Genomic DNA, 13,160 nt, shown 5'->3' on the forward strand with positions numbered 1-13,160 from the left:
TGAGAAGCTAAAGAAGAAAAGGAGCAGAGATGATTTGATGGAGATAGAGCCGGCTAAAATGAAGGATGCGAAGAAGGCCAAGTGTGGTAGTACTGATGGGGTGGAGAAGCAAGCTGCAACTAATGAAGCGAGGCTATCAGAACAGCCCTACTATCCTAATGAAGATTATTGCTTGGAACTGCCGTGGATTTGGGAACAGCGCAGCAGTCGTGGCCTTCTGAACATTTAGAAGGAGGACCCCGACATTCTCTTCTTGTCTAAAACCAAGATGGATAGGGCAAGAATACAAGGCTTTAGGTGGAAATTGGGGCTCACAAACATGATGTCGAAAGATTGTGATGGGAAGTATGGTGGATTAGCAATCTTTTGGCGGTCAGGAATCGATTTGCATGTGAGACAGATTTCGTGTATCTACATCGATGCGGAGGTAAAAGAGGCAAATGGCTTTGTGTGGAGGCTCATGGGCTTCTATGGGGAGTCAGCGACTGAGAAGAAGGTGTTGTTATGGAAGGCGCTGCTTACTCTAAATGCAATGAGGCGCCGTCCATGGCTCTGTGTTGGTGATTTCAATGAGGTGCTAGTGGAGGGTGAGAAGGAAGGAGGTCCCAAAAGGAAGCAGGTCTACATGGATAGTTTCAAGGAAGCATCAGAGGATTGTGATCTGAATGACCTAGGATTTGAGGGTGACCCTTTCATGTGGCGAAACAATAGCCATACCAGCGAGCACTACATCCATGAGCGGCTGGATAGGGTTGTGGCCTATGGAGAGTGGATCTCATGATTTCCACTCTATTGGGTGATAAATGGTGAACCAAGACATTCGGATCATCGTCCCATCATCGTGGATAGAAATTCACTAGTGAGGAGGGGCAACCGGGGGTAGACAACATGCGTTCTATTTTGAGGCGAGTTGGGTGGAGGAGGAGCAGTGTGCTGTCATTGTGGAGAACATGTGACGCACGGCTATAGAGGTGTCTAGGGAGAGGGTGGAAGGGGTGTTGCACAAGGTGGCTGGTGATCTAGGTGACTGGAGTAAAAATGGGCTAGGAGATTTGGAGAAGCGCACACTACTAGAAATTTCCACTTCTATGACAAAAATCTTAATGACGAATCCGAAATCGTCATAGAAGATCGCTTTTTATGACGAATATTTTTGTTTCATCATAGATCAGTGGTGACGATCCTGCAACCCTTCCTTTCTATGATGAAAAATGTCATAGAAGAGCGCATGGTTTTGTCATAGATCACTCGCGCGACTCATTTGTGACGATATCCTTTAAAACTACGATGAACAGGGTTTCGTCATTGAACTAATTACACATCTATGATGAACTATTCGATCTATAATGAATAGCTTCATCATAGATCTCCACACGGTATTTTTTTCCATCCGCGGTGTGCCTGTGGGACCTATAGTTACTCATCCGTGACGCTTGGAATTCGTCATAAAAGTCTCTGCTCGATCATATCTCCATGTGACATGTACCTGTGGGACCCTTCTCCATCCGACGTGTACATGTGGGACCTATAGTTACTCATTCGTGACTCTTGCAATTCATCATAATAGTATCCGCTTCGTCCTTTCTCCGTCTGACGTGTACGTGCGGGACCCTTCAGCATCCAACCTATGGGACCCAATGGCTTACATGTCACATATACCTGTGGGACCATTCTCCATCTCCATCCGACCTATGGGACCCGATGGCCCATCTCCATCTGACCTATGCGACCCAATGGCTTGCTTGTCACTTGATGCTTGTAATTCATCATAAAAGGCTCTGCTCGATCCTTCTGCATCTGACTTGTGGGACCCGAGGCTTACATGTCACGTGTACCTATGGGATCTTTCTTCATCTCCATCCAACCTGTGGGACCCGACGGTTTGTGTGTCACTTATACCATGTGGGCCGTCGGGGTTTAATTTCTCAAAAAAAGATCTAATACCTAGGAGTCGAACACGGGATCTAGATCCAGGATTGGAGCGTCTTTACCATTATGCTAGATGCCTAGCTGTGCTGACATCTCTTTGGAGTCGCTATAGTATCCTATTTGCTATGTGGATGCCCTATAGGTTGACCTAAATTGGATATATCCCCTACAAGTGGAAACAAATCTGTGCCCGCTGGGCTTACGGCGGCGGTGACGGCTGAGGAGACGGAGGTGGAGGACCTCAGTCTACTATGGTGGCTCAAGCATCCTTTCGGTGGCGTGGCGGGGCTCTCTCGGTGGAGCATGGCGGCATTGGCGTCCGTGTGATTAGGTGTGTGCCGCGGCAGAGGCGGCTTTGGAACCGAGTCGTGCCAGTTCTTAGAACAAAGGTATGAGTACCTTCTTCTATGATTATAGGACTCCATTTTCTATACACGATAAAGTAAAGAACACATAAAGAAAGGCTATTCTGCATGAATTTTAATTGAAATCAATGCTTTTATCACACAAAATAGAAAACCAGACTATCCCATAGTATGATATGAACAAATGCACATATTAGTGCTCTCAAACACTGTATGCTTGGTTCTAATGCTAGTTTTTGCCATTGTCCACCCAATGGTCCAAACTCTAATGGCCTTTGCATACTTTTGCTGCAACAGATGGATAGATCCTGGATCCCTGATGGGAGACCATTCTTGCTGACGTTCATCATAGGAGTTGAAGAGTTCATGGATATGGTTGAACAAAAATACCCAAAGTAAAACATCCCTTGCCCATGTACACATTGTCTTAACCAGGTGGTTAAAACTTGACAGGAGGTGAAAGATGACTTACTTATACACAGAATGTCACCCACATACACCACATGGATTCATCATGTGGAAGAGGGAGGAGGTACTGACATTGTAGTGCCATCAGATGTGCATGGATCTCATCATGATGGTTGGATTGCAGAGGAGGAGGAGCAGGAGGACGGGGGCGATAACATAACTAGATTATGATGATCTAGTTCAAAACCTGTTGACATTTGAAGAGTGGGCTAGAAGAGTCCCAAAGTTTGAAAGAGTGTTGGATGAGTTGAAGTAATCAGTTTCTTCTGGATCTACCTTCTCAAGATTCTCCTTCCTTGTCAGGTTGCTCTATATCAAGTCCCACTATCGAGTTAGCAACAACTATTTTGATGCACTATTGGTGTTGCTGTTAGATGTATTCCCTAGTAGCAATGTACCAAAATCATGTGAGGAGGCACGCAAATATATTCGAGAATTGGGACAAGGTTATGAAAGTATCCATGTGTGCAAGAACAACTGTGTGTTGTTTTGGGGTGATCGTGAGGAATTGCAAGCGTGCCCAAAATGCAAAAAGTCTAGATAGGAGGATGCAGATGGTAGCAGGCAGGTTCCTCATAAGGTTTTGAGGCATTTTCCTCTAATACCGAGGTTGTAGAGGATCTTTGTTGCTCGAGGAACAGCAGTGGATGCCGAATGGCATGAGACTAAGCGAGAGAAGCATATCAGTGAAATGAGCCATCCAACAGACGAGGAGGCATGGCAGGACTTTGAAAGAAAGCACAAAACTTTTGTAGATGATCCAAGGAACTTGAGGCTTGCCATCACCATAGATGGTTTCAATCCATTTGGCAACTTTAGCTCGACATATAGTATGTGGCCTGTTCTTGTAACGCCTCTGAACCTGCCACCATGGGAATGTGTGAACCCATTGAATTGCTTTATGTCTCTACTGATCTCGGGCCCAACCTCTCTAGGAAAGGATTTTTATGTATTCTTGGAGCCTCTTATAGAAGAACTGAAAGAACTATGGAAGGGTGTCGACACTTTTCATGTACTACATCTTGATAATAAGAAAGGCTTCACTCTGCGCGCTGCCGTATTTTGGTGCATACACGATTTTCCGGCATTGAGCACCTTGTTAAGCTAAACTACAAAAGGTTATTATGCATGTATTTATTGTGACAAAAATCCATTGTCAAGGAGCCTAAGAAAGAAGCTAGGCTACCTTGGACACCATCGTTACCTTCCTAGGGATCACCCTTAAAGGAAGAGCTTGGATTTTGATGGAGAAACTAAGGACCAAGATGTGTCGAAAAAGTTCACCTTATAGGAGGTCCTTGGGGAACTCAAGAAGGTGAAAGATGTCTGCCCAGGTAAGCACGGTGGAAAAGGAAACGAAAGTGTGGAGAAGAGCCAGTGATTTATAATAAAAAAATTTCTTGGTGGGGGCTACCGTATTGGAAGGACCTGTTGCTGCCACACAATCTTGATGTCGTGCACATTGAGAAGAACATATGTGAAAACATTCTTTGGACATTGTTGAAAGTGGAGGGCAAGATAAAGGACACAACGAATGCTAGGCTAGATTTGCATGATATGAACATAAGTCCTCAATATCACGGCGTGCAGCAAGGCACCTCACTTAAATTCCTAGAGGCTCACTATGTCATGACGGAAAACATATAGCAGAATTTTGCAAGTTCCTTAAAGGCGTCAAGTTTCCAGATGGTTATGCAGCCAACCTAGCAAAATCCATAAGTGCAGATGGTACCAAGGTAGTTGGCAAGCTGAAAACACATACTTGCCATGTCCTTCTCTAGAGGATCATACATGCAGGCTTAAGAGGTATTGTTCCCAAAGATGTATATGAAGCTGTTTTAGAACTTGGGAACTTCTTTAGGCAACTGTGCAGTAGAACTCTAAGGAAAGAAGTCATGGAAAAGCTAAAACGGGACATCCCACTCATCTTATGCAAGCTTGAGAAGATTTTTTCACTAGCCTTTTTCGATGTTATGGTGCACTTGGCTGTCCATCTACCTGACGAGGCACTTCTTAGAGGGCCCGTACAGTACGGATGGATGTACCTAATAGAACGGTGACTAGGCATGTTGAAGAATTTATTAAGGAACAGGGCCAGGCCTGAAGGATCAATTACGGAGGCTTACTTAGAAAGTGAGACGTTGGTATTTTGTGAGAGGTTCATGGATGATGTTAAAACAAGATATAACTGAGATGACAATATGTCACATGATGGGCCAGCACCTGGTGAGACCTCTATTTTCATGCATGGTGTCAAGCCCATTGGCCAGATTAGGGTGAAGGACATCAAGGATAAAGCCAAAATCAATAAGCTAGCTTGGTATGTGCTTAATAACTGTGACGAGGTTAGACCAAATGTGCAATAAGTATTATTTTTTATATGCTAATTTGTTGTTTCTTATATTACGTACGAAATGTTACCAATAATAATGCTTATATGTGCTACAGAATATACAGACAAATTTTAGAGGAACAAGGAGCAAGTGATGATGTTGATAGTAAGCTAGCAGCAGAGTTTCCAACGTGGTTTAAGTCTCATGTACGTGATTTGCATATTTTAGTTCTGTTAGGCCAATCATTGGCAGAATTATACGACAACTTAGTGGTGATGGTGGTTTCATGTTTGTGTGTAGATCGAGGAGCTACGTAGAGAGAAATCAACAGAGGTCAGTGAAGGTTTGTATGCACTATCATGTGGTCCTAATACCCGAGTCTGGGTCTATGCAGCTTGCAGTATTAATGGAGTCAGGTATATCATTGCGAGAAATCCCTACATACACAGAACAGTGGTGTCATGACCGCCATCACACATGAAGGCCAATCAGTGGAATTTTATGGTGTCCTTAGAGAAGTTATTCAGTTGATGTATAACTCCATTGTATAAAGCCATAGGATAGTGGTTCTTCTGTGCTGTGACTGGTATAATCTAGATGGCACTACGAAGTTTGCAGGCATTGATGATGACGGACATTTCAGATCCATCAACATTAAATCATTCTGGTACAAGGATGACCCATTCATTCTTGTGACATAGGCAAGGATGATTTTTATCTGCAGGACACCTCCTTGGGCAAAGATTGGCGGGTCGTGCAGAAGTTCAAACATAGGGATATGTATGACGTGAATGAAATAGAGCCTATAGTGCACCAAGATGATCACAGTTCTGACAATGAGCATGAAGTCCTGCTAGGTGATGGTGATCAGGTTATGCATGAAGCTAGTCATGATGGAGAAGACACTATCATTAAAACTAATTTAGAAGACCTTCTAAGAGATAAGAGGGAAGCAATTAGCATACTTGAAGGCAGCGAGTACGAAGATGAGGATAAAGATGATACTGGAAACCAGTATTGCAGTGATGACAGTAACTGTGGCGGCAGAGATCACATGTCTAGAGGTGACGATGACTTGTAGGATATTTCATGTATAATCTTTGGGAAAATATGTATTATAAAGCTGCACTTTGCTTTGGATTTCTGGCTTTGTATTCTGAACATGTTCGGTATGCTCAGTTGTTATAAATGTGTGCTTTAGCGGACACATAGGCTTTGTCCGCCGGGGTCAGTACTGCACTATGCGGACTGTCTGTTGTGTACATGACTATTCCATTCAACTGCAACTAGTACTTGTTATAGGTTCATATACACTACATAAGCCATTGACATAAAGCATTCCTTTCACACAGCATGCTTCAACCACAATGGCGAGATCATTAATTAGTTCGACCAGCATGCCAAATACATATACTGATACGTGTCTGGTTTACCAAACCGAGGCACAAAGCAACCCTTGCATGGTTGCCAATAGTGAATTGAATGTAGGAGGAAAGTCTCTACAGTTATTTCACTCTAAAAACACAGTCACAACAGCCAAGGGGCAAACTAAAGAGTGAAGAGGAGTTGCTTTCGTAAGCAATTTCTCTTGGTTGGTTTTGCAGAGGCATGCAAGCAGCTAGCTAGAAATGGCTACACTTTATATTATCCGACGAGAGATTAAATGGACAGCGGTGGACTTTCTGGCGTGTGCAGTAAAAAATGCAACAGCTATGCCTCCTCCATTGTGTATTAGATCGAGGCGACACTTGTTCAGATGAACTCCTCGCTGCATGGTTCTTGCAAATTCAACAAATTTTATCGAAGACATGAGTTGGGTTCACCATAGATCAAAGCCACTCATGACTACTACCACTACTTAATGGAGACGGGGATCCCGATCTTCCGTCAGGTGATGGTAACTATCGTTGTGGCGGAGAATGACACACCGATCCGGCTTCAGATCGAAAGATCGAACCCTGCAATCTTAGCACCACAGCTCCTCTGGTTATCAACCGAGTCTCGGACCAGGTTGACCTCGCCAAGAAGGCTAATCCCTGCCTGCGCAACGAAGAACACAAGCAAGAACAAGAAAGATCGCAACCAAATTGCAGATGTATGTTTAATCTCACGAGTTGGGGTCTCACAAACCGAAGAACGACGAAACTGTTTCCTGACAGAATAATCTAAGCAAAACCCCAACCCTAATGGAGGGGCGGCGGCTGTTTATGAATACTCTAGGGTCGTGCAAGACCCCTGGACGCGCCCCTAATGGGCCCAAACTCGATACACGGTCCAACGGACCAAAAGACGGTGTCGCAGCACCCTGGCAGATTCTGGACGCTAATTTGTTTCGACGATTCCCGTTGATTCCGAACAGCTTTTGACGTGAAACCACTTGGATTAGCTTCCTTATCAAATTAGCTTTCCATCCATATGTGGATCATCGAAAACGGAGTCCGGATGCATCCTGGGCGACCAGTTTAAGGCAGACTGGTCCTGGAGGCCGAGGCAGACTCGAATTCGTGTTGGACTAGGCCTCCGGCTTGTGTTGGACGTCCTTGCTGGTCATCATCACCTCCTCCACGTCCTCTTAGTCCCTCTTGACCCTCTCCAATGTTCCTAAGCAAGATAACATCATTAGGTAGTAATCTATTCTCAAAAGTATGAAAAGGATCGCTTAAGAACAAGCTCACCTGTAAATTGAGTTGACGCATTCGAGCCCGGGTCATTGGACCTTGCATGACGGTTGGAGGATCAGCTGGTACATCCAAAGGAGTGATGTCCTCATCATCCTCCCCCTCTTGAATTGGAGTCGTCCTCGACTCAAGCTCATCTTCTTCTCCCAAATAAGGTTTCAAATCTGCAATGTTAAATGTGGGACTAACCTCGAACTCGGGTGGCAACTCAAGTTTGTATGCATTATCATTTATTTTCTCAATAATCTTATAAGGACCAGCTGCTCTTGGCATTAATTTAGACTTACGTAGCTCAGGAAATCTATCTTTTCTTAAATGTAACCAAACCAAATCACCCGGTTCAAGTTTAACCTCTTTTCTACCTTTACTACCAGCAATTCTATACTTTTCATTCATGCTTTCAATATTTGCTTTAGTTGTTTCATGCAACTTACGAATAAAATCAGCACGCTCTCTAGCATCACTATGTATTCTCTCAGTGGTAGGTAAAGGCAAAAGATCAATAGGAGCACGGGGGTTAAAACCATACACTACCTGAAAAGGACTTACCTTGGTGGTGGAATGTTCCGCCCTGTTATATGCAAACTCCACATGCGGCAAACACTCTTCCCACATCCTCAAATTGCGCTTCAAAATGGCTCTCAACATGGTGGACAATGTTCGATTCACAACCTCAGTTTGCCCATCAGTTTGGGGATGACATGTTGTAGAAAACAGCAGCTTGGTCCCCAATTTATTCCACAATGTGCGCCAAAAATGACTCAAGAATTTTGCATCACGATCTGAAACAATAGTAGAAGGCATACCATGCAAGCGAACAATTTCTTGAAAGAAAAGGTCAGCAATATGAACAGCATCGTCGCTCTTATGACAAGGAATAAAATGTGCCATCTTAGAAAAACGATCAACCACCACAAAAATACTATCCCTCCCCCTCTTAGTCCTTGGCAATCCCAACACAAAATCCATAGATATATCTGCCCAAGGAGTAGAAGGAACAGGAAGAGGCATATACAAACCATGTGGGTTCAAACGCGACTTAGCTTTTTGACATGTGGCACACCGAGCCACGTACCGCTCCACATCACGCCTCATCCTAGGCCAAAAGAAGTGTGTGGACAGCACCTCCTCCGTCTTCTTGGCACCAAAATGTCCCATCAATCCGCCTCCATGTGCCTCCTGCAACAACAAAAGACGAACGGAACCAACTGGAATGCATAGGCGGTTAGCTCTAAACAAAAACCCATAGCTGATCATAAGCTTATTCCATGTGCGTCCCTCTCTACAATTAAGCAACACATCCTTAAAATCAGAATCAAACGCATATTGTTCTTTAATGGATTGAAGACCAAAAATCCGGCAATCAAGTTGAGACAGCAATGTATATCTTCTAGACAAAGCATCAGCAATCACATTATCCTTCCCTTTTTTGTGTTTAATAATGTAAGGAAAAGACTCAATAAATTCAACCCATTTAGCATGCCTACGATTCAGATTATTTTGAGAGCGAAGATACTTAAGCGATTCATGATCAGAATGAATAACAAATTCTTTAGGCCACAAATAATGACGCCACGTCTCTAAAGAACGGACAAGTGCATACAATTCTTTATCATACGTGGAATAATTAAGAACAAGACCATGTAATTTTTCACTAAAGTAAGCAACAGGTTTACCATCTTGCATCAAAACACCACCAATACCAAGTCCACTAGCATCACATTCTAGCTCAAAAGTCTTACCAAAATTTGGAAGTTGTAGCAATGGTGCGTGTGTAAGCTTGTCCTTCAAAGTGTCAAAGGACTCCTCATGTGCCTCTCCCCAATGAAACATCACTCCTTTCTTTGTCAACTCATGCAATGGGGCAGCAATGGTGCTGAAATCTTTGACGAAGCGGCGGTAGAATCCTGCAAGACCAAGAAAACTCCTCACCTGTGTGACGGTTTGGGGAACCGGCCAGCTCTTTATGGCTTCAATTTTTATCTCGTCCACCTCAATTCCCTGTGGAGTTACAACATAGCCAAGAAAAGAAACTCGATCCGTGCAAAAGATGCACTTCTCAAGGTTACCAAATAAACGTGCATCACGTAAGGCATTAAAAACAGCACGTAAGTGATCCATATGTTCATCAAAAGACTTGCTGTAAATCAATATATCATCAAAGTAAACTACCACAAAATGACCAATAAAAACTCTTAAAACCTCATTCATTAAGCGCATGAAAGTGCTAGGTGCATTTGTCAAACCAAAAGGCATAACTAACCACTCATATAACCCGAATTTGGTTTTAAATGCAGTTTTCCATTCATCTCCAAGTTTCATTCTAATCTGGTGGTAGCCACTTCGCAAGTCAATCTTAGTGAAAATTATAGAACCACACAACTCATCAAGCATGTCGTCTAGCCTAGGAATAGGATGACGATACTGAATAGTAATATTATTGATGGCTCTACAATCAACACACATACGCCAACTTCCATCTTTCTTAGGAACCAAAAGTACAAGAACGGCACAAGGACTAAGGCTTTCACGTACATACCCGCGGTCCAAAAGGTCTTGGACTTGCCGCTGAATTTCCTTAGTCTCCTCAGGATTGGTTCGATATGCAGCTCGGTTGGGCAAGGTCACTCCCGGAATCAAATCGATTTGATGCTCTATCCCTCTCATAGGTGGCAGCCCCGGGGGTATCTCAGCTGGAAAAATGTCCTCATACTCCTGCAAAAGGTTAGTGATAGCAGGAGGTACCGAGCTAGCAATATCATCAAGTGAAAACATAGCTCGTTTGCATACCAAAGCATAGCAAATGTCATCAACAGAAATTTCAGCAAAGTCGCATTTTGTTGCAAGCATAACACCACCCTTCAATTTAATCCCCTCAGCCTTAGAAATAGATGTAGACTTATCCTTTTTAGGTGGGAAAATAGAATTAGCAACTTGCTGATTTTCAGATTGAACATCATTCAAACTAGCAGCGCGTTCTCTATCAGCTTGTACAATTTGAGCAGGGGTCAAAGGTACCAAAGTAATTTTCTTTCCTTTATGCACAAAAGTGTATTTATTACTTCTACCATGGTGTGTAGCATCATTATCATGTTCCCAAGGACGACCCAATAAAAGTGAACAAGCTTGCATAGGTACCACATCACAATCAACAGAATCAGCATAAGAACCAATGGAAAATGAAACTCTGCAAGTTTGTGTTACCTTTGCTTTACCAGAATCATTTAGCCACTGAATATGATATGGACGTGGGTGTGGGCGTGTGGTCAAGCTAAGCTTCTTGACCAAATCAGAACTCACCAAATTATTGCAGCTACCTCCATCAATAATGACACGTGCTCGACGGTCGTTGATGACGAAGAAAATCTGGAACAAGTTATGGCGTTGTAGCTTCTCAGGCTGCTGGACTTGTGAGCTGAGCACCCGCTGTACAATAATGCTCCTATAGGACGCCGTGGCTTCGTCACCAAGGACTTCGCCGTCCTCCTCATCTGCATCTTGGTCTTCTTCATCCTCAATGTCAGAGGTGCTGATGTAACCATCTTCTGTAGCAATATATGCTCGCTGACTTGGGCAGTCCTTCTGCACATGGCCAATACCATGGCAGCGGTGGCACTGAATACCCGAAGTGCGTCCCGTCGATGCAACGGATGAGGAACTCTTGGTAGGCACCTGCAAAGAATTTTTACCTGAATCTGAAAGTCGTGCGGGAGGTGTCTTAGGTGTAGCGGAAACTCTAGAGGTTGTTGGTCGCTTGCTCGCTGGTGGAGGCGTCCGAAAAGTGGTTGGCTTGGTCAGCCCCGAAGATGGTGCCGAGCGTGGCGTGTATGTGCTGGTGCTGACCTTGCTCTTGCCCTGTTGTTCACGCCCCTGCAATTCCTTTTCGGCAAGCATAGCAAACTGAAACAACTGGTTGACAGTGTTAAATTCTTTATAATCAACAATGTCCTAAATGTCACGCCTCAAACCAGAATAAAAACGACAAATGGCATCTTCGTTTCCCTCTACAACACTACAGCGCATCAATCCCTTTTGGAGCTCACCATAGTAATCCTATACAGATTTATCTCCTTGTTCTAAACGCATCAATTTCTTACGCAAGTCTCTATGATAAGAAGGAGGAACAAAACGATCACGCATAGCTACCTTAAGTTCTTCCCATGTACCAGGTAAAGCATCTTGTGCAGCTAGTCCATTCCACCAAATAATGGCAAAATCCTTAAACTCACTAGTAGCTTGTCTAACTCTATGTTGCTCAGGTACAAGGTGGGCACTAAACTTTTGTTCTACCGTCATCTCCCAATCAAGATATCCCTCAGCATCATAATGACCCGAAAAAGATGGTATTGTGAACTTAATCTTAGCATAAGGATCATCGGGCACACGGTGATTATTACCTTGACGGTGGTGGTGGTGGACACCACCCATACCTGTCGTGTTGCGGCGAAGACGTTGCCGTAATCTCTCTTGTCGGATAGCTGCTCGACCTATGTTTCCAGCGGCATCATGCACCATGTCTTGACCATCGGTGTTGCTGCCGGAAATGTCGTTGTTGCCCGCCACAAAGGTTTCCAACTCAGTAACCTTGTCGGTTAGCGTGGAAATTCGCTTGTCCAATCTCTCCATGCTATTGCCAATGTTGAGTTCAATGAGTGCGTCAGTGACGGCCTTCCTGACGGCCTCATTCATCCTTTTTTGGGCATCCTCTACAACAGATTGTAGTTGCTCTTGGCTGACACACTCGTTGAAACCCTTAGGATTGTTATCTGCAGTTTGTTCGCCTCCTGCCATTGGAAACACAAAAACAGGAACAACCGGGTGAAAGTTATCCCTACCAAATGACTACGTGGTTGTAGTGGTCTCACTTTTCACAGCAAGTGAAAGCGTCTTACCAAGCTCTTACCAAGTTCTTACCAACGCAAGCAGTGGGTGGTACAACCGGCGGCTGGTTCGTGATACCTGTGAGGTAGTGGTACCGAGATTGCAAGGCCCTTTGTCTGTACTGATCTGAAGAATTTGTGGAGCTTGGAAGGCAAACAAAGAGTAATATGTATATCTGGCACACAAGTCAGTAACAGAAAGTAATGCTGAATTATAGTCCAAAGTACTTGTTCTCGTTGCTGGTCTAAAGTGTTGCAAGTACCAGGTTGTGACAAAAGTATGGTGGATAGCAAGGTGATAGGTATGAGAAAAACAAGTATGATGGATGGAAACAGCAACACAAACAAGGAACCAGACAGCACACGCTAACACAGCTCACTTTGGGCTTCTCTATGTGCTCCTCTAGATATTGTTCCTCTTTTGCCCCTCTCTTTTTTTCTATTTTTTGGGCTGTCGTTGTTTTTTTGGGAAATTTCGACTTTTTTATTTTATTTTTTTGATATTTT

The sequence above is a fragment of the Miscanthus floridulus genome, chromosome 9, assembly GCF_019320115.1.
Source record: "Miscanthus floridulus cultivar M001 chromosome 9, ASM1932011v1, whole genome shotgun sequence".
Taxonomy (NCBI): domain Eukaryota; kingdom Viridiplantae; phylum Streptophyta; class Magnoliopsida; order Poales; family Poaceae; genus Miscanthus; species Miscanthus floridulus.